The sequence below is a fragment of the Loxodonta africana genome, chromosome 5 (genome assembly GCF_030014295.1).
Source record: "Loxodonta africana isolate mLoxAfr1 chromosome 5, mLoxAfr1.hap2, whole genome shotgun sequence".
NCBI classification, from domain to species: Eukaryota; Metazoa; Chordata; class Mammalia; order Proboscidea; family Elephantidae; genus Loxodonta; species Loxodonta africana.
This window is the reverse complement of record NC_087346.1, coordinates 22,206,873-22,228,151: the sequence shown is the minus strand read 5'-3', so window position 1 is coordinate 22,228,151 and position 21,279 is coordinate 22,206,873. Positions and strand designations below refer to the sequence as shown.

General features: G+C 37.1%; 1 protein-coding gene and 1 pseudogene across 2 annotated transcripts in view; one reads left to right on the top strand and one right to left on the bottom strand.

The window, feature by feature from the left end:
* The window catches only part of FGF2 (fibroblast growth factor 2), a 93,940-nt gene that overhangs the window by 50,332 nt on the left and 22,329 nt on the right, over positions 1-21,279 (top strand). The gene's annotated exons all lie outside the window — the stretch shown is intronic.
* On the bottom strand, positions 1,653-3,475 carry LOC104845940 (growth hormone-inducible transmembrane protein-like; annotated as a pseudogene).

Genomic DNA, 21,279 nt, shown 5'->3' with positions numbered 1-21,279 from the left:
TTTGGTTCTGTTAATGTATGTTACATTAGTTGAGTTTCTAATGTTGAACCACCTTTGCATTCCTGTGAAAATTCCCACTTGATCATGGTATATGATCCTTTTAATATGCTTTTGTATTTGGTTTGCTAATATTTTGTTAAGAATCATTGAATCTGTATTCATAATGGATATCAGTCTGCAGTTTTCTTTTCTTGTGGTATCTTTGTCTGGCTGTGGTACCAAAGTTATACTCATTTCATAGAATGAGTTAGAAAGTGTTCCCTCACAATTCTCAAAAAGATGCTTCAGCCACAGTTTTTGGTTGTTCTGTTCTCACTTCCTTGTTCACAAATATAGAATTTCTTAAAAAATACAAAGTGATAGAAAAGAAGGCAGGTCGGGGTAGGAGGCCAACATATTTGAATGTTCACCGTACATTAAAACTTTTACTTATATAAAGATCTAATATCATCTAATCTTCACCATAGTGGTATGTGGTAGCAATTATTTCCCATTTTACAGAAGAGGAGGTAAGCTCAACTAGTAAGTGGTAAGTCTGATTTTAAGTCCAGTTTTCTCTGATTCCAAAGTCCATGTATTTTGCACCCTGTTATTTTTTTCTGAGTCCTACAGTCTAATTTCTGTGGTTTATTTCACAGGTGATTTTTTTTTCCATTATTATTTCAGAAATAAGCACCCTGTGTACTTTGAGGTGATTAGAATGACTACTTCTGGATTACTATAATAAATATTTGTCAAAATAGCAATGATCTCAATAATCATATGGACTTATCTCACTCATTAAGGACTTTTAAAAACAATTTTTCTGTATCAAAAAATTTACAAAAGTCAAAAGAAAGCTAAGTAATGGTCTATGCAAGAGAGATGGAAAATCCTGTTGGGGAAACACTAATGAGGCATTTTCCCCACTACACTGTTTATTTATGTATTTCATAAAGACAGAACTAGGTTTTTTTTTTTTTTTGCCTTGCTTTTGGGGCTTAGTCTGAGAGAGAATGCAGGATACTACTCATCTGAGGCGAAAAACTGCTTCTAGGATCTCAAGTGTAAGCCACCAACTGGCTTTTCTGATAAAAGGTTCAAGGTTTGAAGAGGGAAGAAAGGAAAGCAAGCATGTATTCTATTACACATTTCAATAAATATGCAAGAACACCTCAGTAGTTATGAACAGTTTGAATAGTAAAAATGCAACCGATTTCATGCTTTGAATTTTTTGTCTTGAGAATAATTTTAAATATACATTGTTCTAAAAGAATCAAAGAAATCACACACACAGACACGTATGTAACAAATACACACACACATATGTATATAAAAGGGACTCTGGACTGTCATAACAATATCGTAACAGTGAGGCCAAGCATGACCACACATCTATCTACTTTATAAAAAGAATATTGAGAAGAAAAAGTAAGAGAAGGAATCACCGATGTGTTTATGCTCAATGCTTTTGCTAATGCACCAGATAAATGTAAAAACCGTGATTGCTTGTTTGCTTCCAAATAGCCAGACAATTTTCACTGGTTTACCACCAATTAACTACACAAGAGTGGAGTCCTAAGTATTCAAAGAAAGACTGCAGGTGACTCTTTACTTCTTTTCTGGTCCCCTTGACATATAATTTTCTGCATTCAAAACATACGTAGGTAAACACATGATAATTTTTACTTAACCAAATACATTTAAAAATAGATAAAATACTTAAATTCTGAAAATACAACCTTAGTTTTCCTATTCATTAAAACATTTTACAGTTGCTCAAGCATGAGAATTGGAAGTGTGTGCTTATTTAAAGAGTATTACTGAACTTTTTTTTATTCTCCAGAAGAAAAAGCAGACCCAAAGCGTCATGTTATCCTGGAACATTTTAGACATGTCGACATGACCTTATTTCTAGACTTCAATGAAACAGCTTGTACAAACTAGTGAATATCTGTCCCTATTAAACAAGCGAGGTAGCCGATGTGTTAGAGAAGCCAGAGCTGAGTCAGCTCTTTTCTTTCTATTGCTTCCAGTTTCTAGCATGCTGACAACTAGCATAAATTTATTTAATGCCTCCATGTTGGTTCCCATGATTGAATTGATGGGATCATATTTTTGAATTCCATATATGGGTGCCATTTCTGTGTGCTTGATTATTTTCTGGGCATCAGACTGAAGGAACATGCTGAGAAGAACTAATACGCTATAAATTGCCACTGAATGCAGTGTGGCACCAGCCACAGTGGTAGATGGAAGAAACATAGATCCCGGTGAGGACATGAAGACAAGACCTAGACCTGCTCTGAGGGTGCTCCCACGTTCAGAAGCTTCTCACAGAGAGCGCATATGGCCACAATGTCAGATGTGTGATATGCACCTCTGATAAGAGGCTGCCCTAATATCATCAGAGGAGCTACCACTGCGCCCATCATACCAGAATGTAGTGATTAAGCAAGATGCTTTGGGCCTGGGCTATTATGACATGTTATCGATTGTACCAGCGTTCCAGCTCCAGTCATGACTGCAAAGGTTGCACCAGTTGTCACCCAAGAGCCTCTCATCATGAAGTTCATGAAAACAGGATTTCTGCTTACTGCCAAGGCAGACAAGGCTGTTAAACCAATACCTCCAGCTAGGTACATATGGGTAGAATGAATTCTATCTTTCACAGACTGGGGCCAGATTACAACCTTTCCAACAGCTCCAGTCTCATTAGACATTCCCACGCCACAGAAGCACAATGTGTTAAGACCAACAGCAGCCTCTCCAGCGACAAACCATCTTCCCATCTGATCAGTTTTAAATGTTTTTCTCATTGACGGTTCCAGTGAAGCCTCTTTGAGGTTTTGACCGGCTTTCCCACAGCAGGTCTTATCTTAGATCTCAATTCTTGTCTTGGTGGCATATTTCCTGCTGGGCGTTAAAAGTCATTGATTCTTTGTGATGTAATTCTTCAGAACAGAGGAGGAGTTGGTGAAAACTGGGTGGAAAGACCCGGAAAGGTGTGTCTGGAGACACACAAACCTTGCGACCAGCATGGTGGTGCACCAGGCTTATCAAGCAGATCTGAAAGATTCACTCCCTAGTCACCTGCATCACACAGTTCCTTTGCCAGGGTCCCCATAACACATATACCTACCACCCTAGTCCTCTGCCTGCTCCTTACTCTTCACAGGAAAACTTCTAGAAGGAGTTGTTTGCATTCGTTGTTCCCTAATTCTTTCTGTGGGGTACAGCCAGTGAGTACTTTTTAGTCTTGTATTACCTGGCTTGTTTTGTAGTACTTGACACTGAGAACGTTCAAGAAGGTCTACTTGTGATGCTGTCTTCACTTGGTTTCTCATATTGCCTGGTTTTCTACCTCTGATCATTCTCTTGGGATTTCATTAAATTTTGCAGACTATTCGGGCCTGGGCCCTGGTGATACGACATTGATTGACTAGCATCTCAGTGCCAATCGTGACTGCAAAAGTGACATCTTAACAATATTGAGTCTCCCCATCTGTAAACATGCATTTGAGTCTTTTTATTTGAATCTTTTTTAATGACTTTCAATAAAGTTTTATAATTTATCCATAAAAGCCCTAGGCACCTTTGGTTAATATCATAAATGCTTTTTTTTTTTGATTGCATATTCTAACAACTTATTGTGGGTGTACAGAAAATCAGTTGATTTTATATTTTTATATTAAGCAACCTTACTGAATTACTCCCAATAATCTGTCTGTATTTTTTGCTTGATTTTAAAGTTTTTATCTTGGGATAAATTTTGAATTTACAGAAGAGTTGCAAGGATTGCACAGAAGTTTATCTTTGCCCTTCACACAACTTTCTCTAAAGTTAACTTCTTACATAACCATGGTACCTTTGTCAAAACTAATAAATTCATATTGGTACAATGCTGCTAACTAAACTACAGACTTTATTTGGATTTTTCCATTTTTTCCATGGATGTCCTTTTCCTGTTCCAGAATCCAATCCAAAATATCACATTGCATTTAGTCTCTTGATTTTTGATGTAGAAAATTATACCATCTGCAAATAATAACAGTTTTGTCCCTTAGTATCCAATTCTTTGTGTGTGTGTGTGTACTAGCTGAGTATATACCTGTCTTATTGCACTGACTTGGACTGACTACTCTTTTGAAGTCCCTGCTTATTCCTTCTACTCCTCCTGTAAATGTTGGTGCTCCCCAGGATTCTGTCCTCTGCCCTTTAATTTACCCCTGCTACACATTTTCTATACCTAAGATTATGAAGATGGCACAGGATTGCACAACATTTCATTCTATTGTACACGGGAGTCAGAGCTGTGAGTCAGAGCCAACTCAACGCCAACTAACAACAATCCCAACATACTCTTCTGAAGCATCTCAACCACTTCACATCCCCTGCCTGAGTTAGGTGCAGCCTGTGCTCCACTGTTGGTTATGTTTCCAGATCTTTATCTCGAGTATAGATTTCTTTTTTGAGATCCAGATTCCTATAGCTGACTATCTTTTGGATATCTTTATCTGGGTTTTCCACAGGCACCCCAATTTTAACATTTCTCTGTGGAATATATCTCATTGTCTTCTCTCCTCAACTTGTCCCACCAGTTTTTCCCAGCTCAGCAATCACTCAGTTATTTAAGACAGACAGAAACTTGCACTCCCTTCCTTCTTTCCTTCCTTCCTCCCTCCCCCCTCCATCCCTCCCTCTTTACCACCCTCCTTTTCTTCTACCTATATCTACTCCTGTTATTGTTTCCTTCATGTCTAGACTTCTCTTCATTCACATTATTTCATTAAAAACTCTCATTCTTTCATCACTTAAGTCCTCTTTGCACGCTGCCAAACTCCTTCACATAGTATTCAGAGCCTCCCGGCCTTTTCTGCCTCATCTGTTCCTGTTTTGCCCTCTTCCAGGGTCCATGTATACACGCCCACATTCTCTGTACTAGCCTTACTGAACACCTGAAGTTCCTTGAATGTGCTTTTTCTCTCTTTCTTCTTTGGACATAATATATTATGCATTCATTTTGTTGCTACTCTCTTTTCCTTCCACTAACTTCTACTAATTCCTTAGGTTTCCATCCAGTTGGCACTGCTTCCAGGAAACCTCTAATCTCCCAGTCTGGGTTAGGTGTACTGTCTGAGTGCTTTCAAGATAGTTGTGTCTATTTCTCTCATGGCACTTACAGTATTGAGAATGTTTAGTTATTTATATACCACCTCCCTTGCTTTTAGCAATACTGTGTGTTCTTCGAGGTCAAAGACTGATGTTTTCTATTTCTTTGTACTTCCTATTGCTTAACACAGTACCTGGCACATAGTTGTTCCTAGTAAATGTTTATCGAATGAATGAATAAACGTATTCACTATTCTTGGAAACAGTGACTACTTGACTGTTTTCAAAAACCATGTTTTTTCATAAGGGACAAACCTCTGTAAGTGTCAGCTTCCTTATTTATAAATGAAGGGACTGGAATAGAGGATCTCTGAAATCCTTTACAGCTCTAATCAATTGGTATTTTATGATCCTAAGATTTATATTCTTGAGCATACTCAAAAGAAAATGATGCAGACTCTGGAGGGAATTCTGTAAAAGGATTTCCAAATGTTTTGAGTAATGGTAGTAATAATTTGGCTTTATGGCCCCACTGTTTAATGTGTTGAGTGCAAATGATCTGAGCACTTGAACATTTGAGTGGTTTATTTTTGGTGATCAGTTTCTGTTCCTTTGCTTACATATCTAAATAATTTTAGACAGACTGTGTTAATTCCCCTTTGCTTAAGATTTTTAAGTCAAAGTTGGACAGTTACTTGTGGATGTTGTAGGTGTGACTTAAGATATAGCAGTACAAGGATTGGACTAAATGACCACAGAGATCTTGCCCAACGAGATTCTTCAGTTGTGGCTTGTAGTTATGTTTTTGTGCTAAAACAGAAAAAACAAAACAAAAAACCCTCAGTTTAATCTTGAATAACACGGCATTTATTTTTTCCAAGTTTATCTTTCATGGACTTTAATATCAACACTAGAAAGCCAGCAGAAATCTCTGTTTTATGAAAATCATTGACTTCTATGCTTGCAAAGACTGTAAATCTAGTGGGTGTTCTCCAGCTTGCTGAAGTGATCTGGCTTTGGTGTCCATCGACTTGACGGCAACTAACAACAAGGTCCAATTTAGAAAGGTCTTTGAGTGTAGTCTTTTTAAGTTTTTAAAACTTTTAACATGTACAATATAATATGTTGTTGTTAGTTGCTGTTGAGTCGATTCTGACTCATGGCGACCCTATTTGTGCACAGTAGAACGGCTCCACAGAGTTTTCACGGCTGTGACCTTTCAGAAGCAGATCACCAGGCCTGTCTCCTGAGGTGCCTCAGGGTGGGTTTGAGCTGCCAGATTTACTTTATGCAGTTTTCTGTACTGGAAATGGTTAAATGCTAGACTGCATAAAATACATATGTACCTTAATGAATTATTACTAGGTGAACATCTTTGTAACTATCACTCAGGTCAAAAAATAGAACTTTGCTGGCCACTGAGAAAGCACTCCATGTCTCCCAACTCAATCACAGCCCCATGCCTCTCAGTAAAAGTGTACTAGTTTGTATTTCAGTTACTTTGCTTTTCTTAATAGGTTTATCATACCAGTCAGCATCCAGCAACACTAGTTTAAATTTTGCCTTTTAAAAAATATGAGTTTTAAGCCTCTCTTAATCTTAGGTTCTTCTTAGGTCCTGTTGTAAATTTTTTTTTGTTAAGGACATTGGATTGTGTGACCTGTAGTGTTTCTCAGCCTGGATTTTGCTGATTAGATGTCTAGGATTTGAGCAGTTAGTACAGGTGTGGCTGTTTCCTGCCTCAGTCCTGGAATACCATTCTCACTGGAATAATAGCCCCTTGTCTCTCCTGACTCTTTACCGTGTTCATGTCATTATCTCCTGTTGTGGATTGAATTGTGTCCTTAAAAACTGTCTGTCAACTTGGCTGGGCCATGATTCCCAGTATTGTGTAGTTGTCCACCATTTTGTGATCTGATGTAATTATCCTATCTGTTGTAAATCCTAACGTCTATGATGTTAATGAGGTAGGATTAGAGGCAGTTATCTTAATGAGGCAGGGCTCAATCTACAGGATTAGGTTGTATCTTGAGTTAATCTCTTTTGAAGTTTAAAAAAAAGGAGCAAGCAGAGAGAAGAGGGACCTCATGCCACCAAGAAAGAAGTGGAATATGTCCTTTGGACCCAGGATCCCTGCACTGAGAAACTCCTAGATCAGGGTTAAGATTGATGTCAAGGACCTTCCGCCAGAATCGACAGAGAGGGAAAGGCTTCCCTGGGAGCTGGCGACTGAAATTGGGACTTCTAGCCTGCTAGACTGTGAGAGAATAAATTTCTGTTTGTTACAGCAGTCCTCTTTTGGTATTTCTGTTATAGCAGCACTAGATAACTAAGACATCTCCTATTTACCCTTCAGAATTTAGCTCAAACCTTATCCCTCCTTTAAATATTCCCTGACCTTGCATCTAATAATAAAAACCGAAAACAAAACCTGTGCCATCATTGACCCTGACTCATGGCTACCCGATTTGTTACAGGGTGTAGAACTGCTCCATATGGTTTTTGTGACTATAATCTAAATGGAAAAAGAACCCTGGTGGTTGGTGCAATTGTTAAGTGCTTGGCTGCTAACTGAAAGGTTGTCAGTTCAGATCCACCCAGTGGCTCCATGGGAGAAAGGCCTGGTGATCTGCTCCTATAAAGATTATGGCCCAGAAAACCCTATGGGGCAGTTCTCCTCTCTCATGTTGGGTCGTTTTGAGTGGAAAATTGACTCAGTGGCACCTAGCAACAACATTCTTAACAGAAGCAGATTGCCAGGCATTTCTTCTGTGGTACCACTAGGTGAGTTCTAGCCATCAACCTTTAGGTTAGCAGTTGAGTGCAAACTGTTTATGCCACCTACAGACCTCCATCTAATAACAGACATGGCATTTTCTGTATTCTCATAAAAGAAAAAACAAAAACAAAAAACTCCAGTATGGCACTAATCACATTGCTGAAATGATTTCTTTCTCAATCTTTCTCCTTTACCAGAGCTTTTCATTCAACAAACATTCACTAGATACTTCTGTGTGCCTGGAACCATGATAATGGTGGGGATGCAGAGATAGATAAGATAAAGTTCCTGCCATCAAGAAGCTCGCAGTCATATGAGAGGGACAGACAAGAAAACAAACAACTATTGTATGGTATAAAATATCTCTGAGTGGAGGAAGCAAGATAATATGGGAATATATAGGATAGGGTTCCTATCCTAAACTGAGGTGGGAAGGGAGGAGGGAATGACCCCAAAAGACTTTATGGACTAGATTATAATTTCAATGTCTAGCTTATTATTGGCCACGTAATAGGTGCTTAGTTAAGTGTTTGCTGTATAACAGAAATAGACTGTTCTATTTTATTTTATAGTCATTTATTAAGCACTTTTTAGGTGGCAAGCTTCATATTGTCCTGCAGAAAATATCTCACTTTTTTGCTTTTTTGATAGCTATGGCAGAAACTTTTCAAGTGTATAATTGAAAAGCTGAATTGAATATTAAAGTAGGGTTTTAAAGTAATATAAAACTAGGCTGTTATCATTTATCTAAGAATAAAAGTGTATGTTAGTTATTTTACTCTTTTCAGAAACTAGGCTAAGGGTAACAGCTCCCCTTGTTAGGTGCAGAAGGGAATGGATCATTTTGATGGTTCAGAAGCGCTAATGATTTAGTCATCCTCCATTTTTTAGGACAAATTTTTGGTAGCTTACAAAAATTGTTTATTATATATTTTTTTCATTTTTTGAAAAGCATGGAAAATTTACTGTGTACTATTTGGTGGGAAATTTAATATAATTCCATTCATTCATTGAAATACTTAAGTCTACACCTTTAAGAAGACCCTCCTGCACACACCAAGCAAATGAAATGTGTCTTTGGATTATACCTTTTGCTGTGTCGTAGAAGATCCAACTGCTTTGCTTATTAAGAATCTTCCAAATCTCAGTTCTCATGATTTTATTGTAGTTTTCTCCCCATGAAGCCAGTCCAACGTGGAACAGTGACAACTAACAGGCTAAATGGAATGTAGCTAGCTTTAAGGTCACTGGTACTGCTGCGTAGGACCTTGAAGAACTTGCTGAGATCTTACATTGTATGGAATCAGCAAAGTACCTCAAGGGCTCTGTCTGGAACCTGAACAGTTTCCGTGCCACGCTATTCTGTCAGCATCTTGCTATCCAAACTTAACTCTAATTACCAGATGAACTTCTTTGATCACATTTTTTCTTTTATAACTAAAACAACTTTTTATTAGGGAAAATTTCAGTTGTTTACAAAAATAGATCACTATAATGAAACCACTTACCACTCAGCTTCAACAGCTATCATGAGTGGCCAATCTTGTTTCACCTACACTCTCACCAACTGGATTGTTTTGAAAAAATCCTAGATATCATTTCATAATATAATTTCATAAATGATTACACAAGCCATTACTTAAATTATATATATTATTATATACCCAGTGCCATCGAGTTGATTCCAACTCATAGCGACCCCATAGGACAGGGTAGAACTGCCCCATAGAGTTTCCAGGGGGCGCCTGGTAGATTCGAACTGCTGACCCTTTGGTTAGCAGCCATAGCACTTAACCACTACGCCACCAGGGTTTCCCGTATATTATTATGTAGTAGGTACATAAATGATTAGTTTGTGTCTCTAAAAGATAAAGATATTTTAAAAATATAATCACAGTTCCATTCTCATGCCTAAAAAATTAAAAAATCCTTTAAACAATAAAATATTCAGATAATAATTAAAATTTCCCCTATGGTCTTATAATTTTTTTTAATATTGGTTTGCTTTAATCAGGATCTAAACAGCATCTACTTTAGGTCCAATTTAGAAAGTCCCTCTCACTCTTTGAACTCATAAATGTGATTATTTCCATAGTCATGTTTAATATGGCGCACACTTGGTATTTCATCCTAGATTATTTTTAAATTTGAACAATGCTAACTAACATTGTTACCTTCTCATTATAAAAGTAACATATGCTGTCATCCCAGAAAAATTTCAAAATATAAAAAATCATGTGGAAGTAAAACACCATCTTTATCCTAAAATAACTATTAACTCTTTGGGATTATTTTCTAGTAATCAGTTTTTCTTTGTGTTTCTTTATCTGCATAGACAAACACACACATACACACACTTTCTCTATATAGACACATGTATATAATGTGTATATATGTGCACTCAAAGTATATAATTTTTACATACTGAGTATTCCCGGTAATATTATTCATTACTTTGGATTGAATTTTCCTTTTTTTCCTAGTTCTTAAAGTTTAAGTTTACATTTTTATAAAGTTTCACTTTTTTAATATAAACACATAAAGCTATAACTTTCTCCTTAAGAATGTTGACTTTTCAGTATCAATTCAAAGTATTTTCTGATTTTCCTTGTGATTTCTTCATTTCTGTGTGTTACTTAGAAATCTGTTGCCTAATTTCCAAATATTTGGGGATTTTCTAGATAACTTGTTACTAATTTAATACTCTGTATGATTTCAGTTCTTTTAAATGTGTTGAAGCTTGTATAAACTAGTATATGATTTATTCTTGGGAATGTTCCCTGTTCCCTTGTAAAAGAATGCATATTCCACAGTTGTTGAGTGTAATTATCTTTAAATGTCAGGTTAGGGGTATCCATACCCAAAGAATGAAGTCAGACTCTCACATAGTATAGAAAAATTAACTCAAAACATAAATGTAAGAGCTAAAACTAAAAATCTTAGAAGAAAACATAGGGGTAAATATTTGTGACCTGGGATTAGGCAGTGGTTACTTAGATGTGATGCCAAAAGCATAAGCAACTAAAGGTGGGAAAAATCAATGAATTAGAATTCATCAGAATTAAAACTTTTGTGCCTCAAAGGATGCCACCAAAAAAGTGAAAAGACAACCCATAGAATGGAGAAAATATTTGTAATTCATGTATTTGTTGAGGTACTTGTCTCTAAAACATATTAAGACCTCTACAACTAAAAAAAGATTAAAAAAAACTAAAAAAAGATATAACCTAATTAAAAAAAGGAATTAGACATTTCTCCAGAGAAGATATACAGTCTGCCAATAAGCACATGAAAAGATGCTCAGTATAATGTCATCAGAGAAATGCAAATCAAAACCACAGTGAGATATCACTTCATGCCCACTAAAAAACCAGTTGCCACCAAGTCTATTCCGACTCATGGCAACCCCATGTTTGTCAGAATAGAACTGTGCTCCATAAGGTTTTCAATGCTGATTTTTTGGAAGTAGGTCTCCAGGCCTTTTGTCCCAGGTGCCTGGTTGGGTGGTTGAGTGGGTCCAAACCTCCAATCCTTTGGTAGGTAGCCGAGCATGCTGTTTACACCACCCAGAGATTCCTCATACTCACTAGATGGCTATAATTAAAAAGATAGATAATAATAAGTGATATCGGTGATGTGGAGAAATTGGAACACTTACTTATACATTGCTGGTGGGAACGTAAAATGGTGCAGTCTCTGTGGAAAACAGTCTAGTCGTTCCTAAAAGATTAAACATGGAGTTACCACATGATCTAGCAATTCAACTTCTAGGTTTATACCCAGTAGAAATAACATATGTCTTTGCAAAATCTTGTATATGAATGTTCATAGCAGCATTATTCATAATAGCCAAAAAAGGGAAACAATCCAAATGTTTATCAAATGATGAATGAGTAAATAAAGTGTGCTCTAGCTATACAGTGAAATATTATTCGGCAAGAAAAAGAAGGAAGTACTGATACATGCTACGACATTGATGAACCATGAAAACATTATGTTAAGTGAAAGCAGCTAGACAGGAAAGGCCACGTATTGTATGATTCCTTTATATGAAATGCCTAGAATAGGTGAATCTATAAAGACAGAAAATAGATTAGTGGTTGCTTAGGGCTGGGAGTTTTTTTTGGTGTCTTAGTTTCCTAGGGCTGCCGTAACAAAATACCACAAAGTAGGTGCCTTTAACAAACAAATTTATTTTCTCACAGTTCTGGAGCTAGAAGCCCAAATGCAGGATATTGGCTGTGTGGATTCCTTCTGAGGGCTTTGAGAGAGGAACTGTTCCTTGCCTCGCTCCAAGTTCTGGTGGCTGCTGACAATTCTTGGCATTCCTTTGCTGCTTATAGATGTATCTGCCTCCCTTGTCACATGGCGTATGTCTCTCCCCCATGTGTATAACTCCCTTTGTAAGACGCCACTCAGAAGGGATTAGGACCCACCCTACTCTGGAATGTCATCATTAACTAAAAAACGTCTGCAAAGAAAAACTCTATTTCCCTAAAGAAGGTCACATTCACAGGTACATCTTTTGGGATTAATCCATAACAGGTGGTGGCTGCCAAATGGAATGGTGTGATGAAATGTTCAAAAATTAGTTGTGGTGTTGGTTGCATAACTCTGGAAATACACTGAAAACCACTGAATTGTACGTGCGTGTTAAAAGGGTGAATTTTATGGTATGTGAATTACATCACAATAAAAACCCAAAACCAAATCTGTTGCTGTCCAGTTGATTCCAACTCAGAGAGACCCTATAGGACAGAGTAGAACAGACCCATAGGGTTTCCAAGGTGTGGCTGGTGGATTCAAATTGCCAAGCTTTTGGTTAGCCGCCAAGTTCTTAACCACTTTACCACCACATCACAATAAAGCTCTTACCAAACAGATAAACAAATGAACAAACCAAGAGCAAAAACAGTTCAGGACAAAGACCCTTGATATTATTTGACATCACGGTGACTGGAAGAAGAACTTTGAAGCTGAAGTTAATTGGTTTGAACAATTCAAGTCTACCGACAGATCAGTACAGAGGGCTTTACCATGCTGGCAGAGTTAATTTTTTTGAACAGTTTTCAGAAGGCTATAATGTTAACAGGAGAATGAAGTCTGGGGTGAATAAAATTTACTTGACTTTAAAAAAAAAAAAGGTCAATTAGATCAAGCTGGATGATAATATTCATATCGTCTATATTCTTACCAATTTGTTAATTTCTTCCCTTTTTTTTTTGCCTTCAATTTTTGCTTCAGTTACCTTAGAGTTCTATTATTGGGTGTTAGATATTTAGGCTTGTTGTGCTTACTGAGTCTGACCCTGTCATCATCACGAGATGACCCTGTTCATCTCTGGTCATACTCTTTGCCTTGATATCTATATTGTCAGTTATTAATATAGCCACACCAGTATTCTTATGCTTAGAGTATGCATTTTATATCTTTTTCCCCACCATTTTAACTTGCCTGTATCTTTATATTTAAAGTGTTTTTCTTAAAAACATCATATAGTTGGGTTTTGATTTTTTTTTTAATCTTGTTGAAAACTTCTTCCTTTAAGTGGAGTGTTTAGTTCATTTACATTCAGTGCAATTATTAATATGGTTGGATTTAAATCTACCCTTTCAGTATTTGTTTTCTAATTATCCCATCTGTTTCTCCTTTCCTGCCTTCTTTTGTGTTAAGGGAGTAGTTTTTATTATTTTATTTCTTCTCTTTGTTTTTTCAGCTGTACTTCTTTTTCTTGGTTACTCTAGAGGTTTCAGTGTGTATCCTTAACTTAGCACAGTTTTCCTTCACATAGTATTATACTGCTTCGCAAACAGTGCGAGAACCTCAGTGTTCTTATTGTCATACATTTTACTTTTACGTATGTTACAAACTCCACGATGCATTTTGTTTTTCCTTTAAATAATAATTTAAAATAAAACAACACACGCACATACACACTTGATTACACACACATATAATAAAGATGATTAATAAATGGTCTTTTATATTTATCCACATACGTACCCTTTTTACGTCTCTTTGTTCTTTTCCAGGCTTCCATCTGGTATCAATTCTTTTCTGCCTAAAGAACTTCCCTTAACATTACTTGGAAGACTGGCCTGCTGGGGACAAGATAAATGTCCTTTTATGGAGCTCATTTCTTAAAGGATATTTTTTCTAGGGATAGAATTTTAGGCTGACAAGGTTTTTTCTTTTGGTAATTAAATTAGAAGTCATTCCATTGTCTTCTGGTTTCCATTGTTTTTGATTAGTTTTTGTTGTTAGGTGCCTTGGAGTCAGTTTTGACTCATAGCTACCCTATATATAACAGAATGAAACTTTCAGTCCTGTGCCATCCTCACAATGATATGTATTTTTGAGCCCATTTTTGCGGCCATTGTGTCAGTCCACCTTGTTGAGGTTCTTCCTCTTTTTCACTGACTCTCTACCAAGTATGATGTCCTTCTCCAAGGATTGGTTCCTCCTGATAACATGTCCAAAGTAAGTGAGATGAAGCCTTGCCATCCTTGCTTCTAAGGAGCATTCTGGCAGTACTTCTTCCAAGTCAGATTTGTTTGTTCTTTTGGCAGTCCATGGTATATTCAGTATTCTTTGCTAACAGCGTAAGTCAAATGCATCAGTTCTTCCTCAGTCTTCCTTTTTCATTGTCCAGTTTTCGCATGCATATGAAAAAAAAAAGGGTTTTTTTTTTTTTTTGAAGCTATTGAAAATATCATGGCTTGGGTCAAGTGTACCTTAGTTATCAAAGTAATATCTTTGCTTTTTAATACTTTAAATAAGTCTTTTGCAGCCAATTTGCCTAATGCAATATTTTTTTTTATTACCTGACCACCGCTTCCATGGGTGTTGATTATTGATCCAAGTAAAATGAAATCCTTGACAACTTCAATATTTTCTCCATTTAGCTGAGGCTGTGGGGGCCATGGTCTTGGGGAACATCTAGCTCAACTGGCATAACATAGTTTATAAAGAAAATGTTCTACATTCTACTTTGGTGAGTAGTGCCTGGGGTCTTAAAAGCCTATAAGCAACCTTCTAAGATACTCCACTGGTCTCATCCCTTTGGGAGTAAGGGAGAATGAAGAAAACTAAAGACACAAGGGAAAGATCAGTCTAAAGGACTAATGGACCACAACTACCACAGCCTCCACCAGACTGAGTCCAGCACAACTAGATGGTGCCCGGCTACCACCACTGTCTTCTCTGACAGGGATCACAATAGAGGGTCCTGGACAGAGCTGGAGAAAAATGTAGAACAAAATTCTAACTCATAAAGAAAAAAACCAGACTTACTGATCTGACAGAGACTGAAGAAACCCCGAGAGTATGGCCCTGGACACTCTTTTAGCTCAGTAACAAAGTCACCCCTGAGGTTCACCCGTCAGCCAAAGATCAGACAAACCCATAAAACAAAACGAGACTAAAGGGACATAACCAGCCCAGGGGCAAAGATTGGAAGGCAGGAGGGGACAGGAAAGCTGGTCACAGGGAACCCAAGATCAAGAAGGGAGAGTGTTGACATGTCATGGGGTTGGTAACCAATGTCATAAAAACAATGTGTGTACTAATTGTTTAATGAGAAACTAGTTGTTCTGTAAACCTTCATCTAAAGTACAATTTAAAAAAAAAAAAAGAAAAAAAATTTTTTTTTCCACTTATGATGTTGTTTATTGATCCAGTTGTGAGAATTAGAGCCAGCTGAAATTCTTACTGATGTTCTTCTGAGTATAAAGCATTTTCTTTTCCTTTTTATGCTTTTAAGATTTTTTTTTTCAATATTTGATTTTCAGCATTTGACTATGATGTACCTAGGTATTGTTTCCTTTGTATTTATCTTGATTGGGGTTCATTGAGCTTCTTGAATCTGTGATTGTCTTTCATCTGTTTTGAAAATTCTTGGTCATCTCTTCACATAATTATTCTGCTCCATCCTTTCCTTGTCTTTCCTCTCCTTCAGGGAATCTAGTATCTTAGTGCTCTGTTCAGTTTTTCTTTCTTTTGTTCTTTTTCTTTTCTTTCCTTTTTTTGTGCTTCAGTTTGGGTAATTTCTATTGCCATGTCCTTAAATTCATTGATCGTATCTTCTTGTTTAACCTGCTGTTAAGCCTATCAAATTAATTCTTAGTTTCTATTACTGTGTAATTTAGTCCTAGAATTTCCATCTGGTTCTTTGTTACATTTCTGAGTTGAAATTCCCTATCATGCATGTTTCCCACCTTTTCTACTATATATTTTAATGTATGGATTATATGTCAAATATGTTATTCTTTGCTAAATTTAACATCAGAATTATCTGTGGGTCTGTTTCTATTGGTGCTTTGTTGTTGTTGTTAGTTGCCATCGAGTCAGTTCCACCTCATGGTGACCCTATGCACAACAGAATGAAACACTGCCCAGTCCTGTGCCTTCCTTACAATCGTTGTTATGCTTGAGCTCATTGTTGCAAGGTGTCAATCCACCTCGTTGAGGGTCTTCCTCTTTTCCACTGACAATCCACCTCGTTGAGGGTCTTCCTCTTTTCCACTGACCCTGTACTTTGCCAAGCATGATGTGCTTCTCCAGGGACTGATGCCTCCTGACAACGTAAGACGCAGTCTCGCCATCCCTGCTTCTAAGGAACCATTCTGGTTGTACTTCTTCAAAGACAGATTTGTTCGTTCTTTTGACAGTCCATGGTATATTCAATATTCTTCACCAGCACCACAGTTCAAAGGCATCATTTCTTCTTCGGTCTTCCTATTCATTGTCTAGCTTTCACATGAGTAAGATGTGATTGAAAATACCATGGCTTGGTCAGGCACAGCTTAGTCTTCAAGGTGACACTTTAAAGAGGTCCTTTGCAGCAGATTTACCCAATGCAATGCGTCGTTTGACTTCTTGGCTGCTGCTTTCATGGGTGTTGATTGTGGATCCAAGTAAAATGAAATCCTTGACAACTTCAATCTTTTCTCCATTTATCATGATGTTGCTCCTTGGTCCAGTTGTGAGGATTTTTGTTTTCTTTATGTTGAAGTGCAACCCATACTGAAGGCTGTGGTCTTTGATCTTCGTCAGTAAGTGCTTCAAGTCGTCTGCAGTTTCACCAAGCAAGGTTGTGTCATCTGCATAACGCAGGTTGTTAATGAGTCTTTCTCCAATCCTGATGCCCCATTCTTCTTCATATAGTCCACCTTCTTGGATTATTTGCTCAACATACAGATTGAATAAGTATGGTGAAAGAATACAACCCTGACACACACCTTTCATGACTTTAAACCAATCAGTATCCCCTCGTTCTGTCCCAACAACTGCCTCTTGATCTATATACAGGTTCCTCATGAGCACAATTAAGTGTTCCGGAATTCTCATTCTTTGCAATGTTATCCATAATTTGTTATGACCCACACAGTTGAATGCCTTTGCATAGTCAATAAGACACAGGTAAACATCCTTCTGGTATTCTCTGCTTTTAGCCAGTATCCATCTGACATCAGCAATGATATCCCTGGTTCCACATCCTCTTCTGAAACCAGCCTGAATTTCTGGCAGTTCCCTGTTGATACACTGCTGCAGCCTTCTTTGAATGATCTTCAGCAAAATTTTGCTTGCTTGTGATATTAAGGATATTGTTTTATCATTTCCACATTCGGTTGGATCACCTTTCTCGGAAATAGGCATAACTATGGATCTCTTCCAGTTAGTTGGCCAGGAGGCTGTCTTCCGTATTTCTTGGCATAGATGAGTGAGCACTTCCAGCGCTGCATCCATTTGTTGAAACATCTCAATTGGTATTCCGTCAATTCCTGGAGCCTTATTTTTCGTCAGTGCCTTCAGAGAAGCTTGAACTTCTTTCTTCAGTACTGCGGTTCCTGATCATATGCTATCTCTTGAAATGGTTGAACATCGACTAATTCTTTTTGGTATAATAAATCTGTGTACTCCTTGATTGGTGCTTTATCTACCTCTTATTCTGAGATACAGACTTCTCCTTTTTTGATTATGTGATAGACATTGTGTATAAAATATCAATAGTGACTGAAGTAGATAGTATTTACTACCAGAAAATAGCATACCTTTCCTTTGACTGGCCACAGGGTTGGAAGCACTAAGGTAATCTAGAGGAGCTGGATCTAGGCTTTTTTTTTTTTTTTTTTTTAACAGCTTTATAGAATACTCTGGGTGGTGCATATGGTTAAAGTGCTTAGCTACTAACCCAAAGATTAGAGGTTTGGGTCCACCCAGCAGTGACTTGAATGAAAGGTCTGGGAATCTACTTTTGATAAAAATAAGACATTGAAAACCCTATGGAGCAGAATTCTACTCCGACACGCATGGAGTCGCCACAAGTTCAGAGTTGACTTGACAGCAACTGGTGGATAGTCAGTTCATTACTGGTGTCACATGTTTTAGGAGCAGGATTAGGACTTTCGCTTCAGCAGGGCTTGGGATATGAATGCTGGCAGATTACTGAGATCTCTTTATATTTTCTATCCCAGTTACCATCTTTCTGAGCTGTAGATGATCTCTGTATAGTCTAGCTGCACGTTCTTTGGGTTGGTGGGGAGTTAAGTTTGGGTCTGAACTCCACCCGACTTTTTGTGCCTTATAAGATCGCTCTCCATCCTGCCGTTCCCTGACTTCAGTGAGCTCTGGCTTTATTTGGTGAAGCCTCAGAGCTTCTCAGAAATCTCTCTCAGTTCTTTTTTCTGCTACCAGCCTTCAGTGGACTGGTGTTTTGTACGTATCAACCTGATTTCTCTCAGCCTCCTGCTCTGTCCCAGCTGTGGTGTGCTGCAGCTGTGCACTCAGTGCAAGCCCCAAGGGGGAGAATTGGCAGGTGGGTGTGGAATTGCTCTTTAATTGAGGTTCTCAGAAACATAATTCTTCATACCCACCCCCCCCCAAAAAAAACCCAACTCCATTGCCATTGAGTTGATTCTGATGCGTAGCAAGCTTATAGGACAGAGGAGAACTGCCTCGAAGGGTTGCCAAGGAGCACTTGGTGGATTCAAACTGCCGACCTTTTGGTTAGCAGTCATAGTTCTTAATTGCTATGCCACCAGCGTTTCCATTTCTTTACATCAGCAGCTGTTAAAAATTTGTTAAAATTTCAGCTGATTTCTTCATACCCTCTTTTTTAGAAAGCGTATTCTTCTGTCAGAGATGAAAACAGTTGTGTATCTCCTTCTGGGGAAAGAATTATACCTGGAATTTTTAAGTTTCTTTGCATCTCAGCCCTTTGTTTTTTTTTCTTTTAATCTATGAATTTGTGTTTTATACACTTCTTCTCATTGTAGTCTCAGGCTATTTTTTAAAGTTTACTTTTAAAGTACATGCCAGTGGAGACACTTGGAAGCATACTAGTGTGGAATACCTGAGAAATTTGTCAAAGTTCTAGTGAATAAATGATGACGTTTACTTTGAGTGTTTAGTCACTCAAATAGCCACACATTAATACCTGTGATCTCGTTTATAGCTAGTAATCCATATTTACAAGATAGCAAGCGAGAGCTGGGGAACAGTATTGATATGAAGCATAAAGAATGTTTAGTGATTGAGCAGGCAGTCTTGCCTTATGAGCATTTATCCAGCCTTATGAGTTAAAAAGAGATGCAAATGCATTCATAATATCACTTATCTAGATCACTTTAGAGCTATAGAGAAGAATTTGCTCATGATTTTTAGGATAATTTTGGTTATATTGGTAAAATAAACTTATTTTCTACAGGAGGTAATTGGTAAATCACAGTTATTTTTCAGTAATGTTGTGAAAAAGACTTTATGCCCTTGTTTAGGATCCATGTCTTGATTAAATTTCTTTTGCTCTGTGTTATCTTTTAAGATTCCTTAGGAAAATTTCACCCCATAACTGTAGGCTCTGCTGGTTCTGTGTTCTCTGGAGTCCAGGGGTGACTGGTACACAGAAATGAATTGGACATATTTAATGTCTTACAAAATTCCAGGATCTTTTGATTTTTTTTTTAATGTAAATTCTCAGACATAACATAAAAAGTATTGAAAAGAGAATAATAAACTCCTGTGCTTCCAATAGTTATTCAATCTTGTTTTATCTATTCCTTTCACTTTATAAAAATTTTTACATTTATCTATCTATTTATATATTTTTTTGGAGTATTTTAGAGCTAATCCCAGATAGCATATCTTACTTGACTTGTATGTTGGTCTGAGTGCCATCATATCTAACAAAATTAATAATAATTCCAGAATCTTTTACACGTTGCTTTTTATGCCCTATTTCTTTAACTACCTGGAAATAACTAGGAAAATTAATTTTATATTCCTAATTTTATCCAAATAAGGTTATTCTGACCTTTAAAATGTTTGAGTCTGCATTGCGTTTTTCTGTTGCTCTCAAGAGTGTCCTAGATTGGGGGATGCCTTACAAAAAGAATCTAATACATTTGAAAAACACTGTATCCTATATCCCCTTATAGTGTTTCACAGTGCAGCTCATCACATGCAAAGTTCTGAGAAATTTGGGAATAAAGAATAACTTGGCTTAACCCAGAATTTCCTGAACTAATTCGACCCCAGAACCTGTTTTCTTATGTAACATCTGTTAAACAAAACACACTTTGGGGAACATTGTTCTGGGCAGGAGATTGCAGAGCTGCCTTTGAATAGCAAAACAGGAATGTTTCACTTCATTTTTACTTGAATTAATTGGATAAATATTTGTCCATATTACATTGTCATTACAATCAAGTCATATTTGTCCTTCGTTCTGCAGTCTGCTTAATATTGATAATGTAGCATAAACAGATAGGTCATCTGTTCTAGGATCTTACATTCTGAAAATTGTCCATCACACTATACGAGCATACTGTGGTAAAAGCATTTTATTTTTCTACTCATATAGTTGCAAAAAAAAAAAAAAATATGAATGCACATTCCTCCATAAAGAAAGGAAATTAAAATTTATTGGTATAAAGGAAAGCCAGAAATAAGATGTGGAGCAGGTCAAGGAAAAACAAACCAAAAGCTAATAATGAGGAAGTAAATAGAATGTATTTTACTTGTAAAGACTTGGCTAAAAATGACTTTTAAAGATATTTAAACATAGGCGATAGCATGGAAATTCATCATAAATACTTTGGATTTTTATATACTCTTAAAATTTGTTCACTTTTTTTTTTTTTTAAACCAGTTCACAGGGTCTAATGGAGGTTCTTTGGTGTCAATCAAAGGGGAAAAAAAATCCTCCATTTCTGTCCTTCCTCTTTTGTCACTCAACGTAAGTGAGAAGTGAGTCATCAGGCATCACAGATCACAGCCATCCTAACAGAGTTTAGCTGGCCTCCCCTCATCCTCCAGAGTGCATTAGTTGATTGCTCAGGTGTCTCTTGTCTTAACGTTGCATAAATATTGTAAAATGGTCCTTTTCTCTATGGTGCTACAAAGGTAATTTT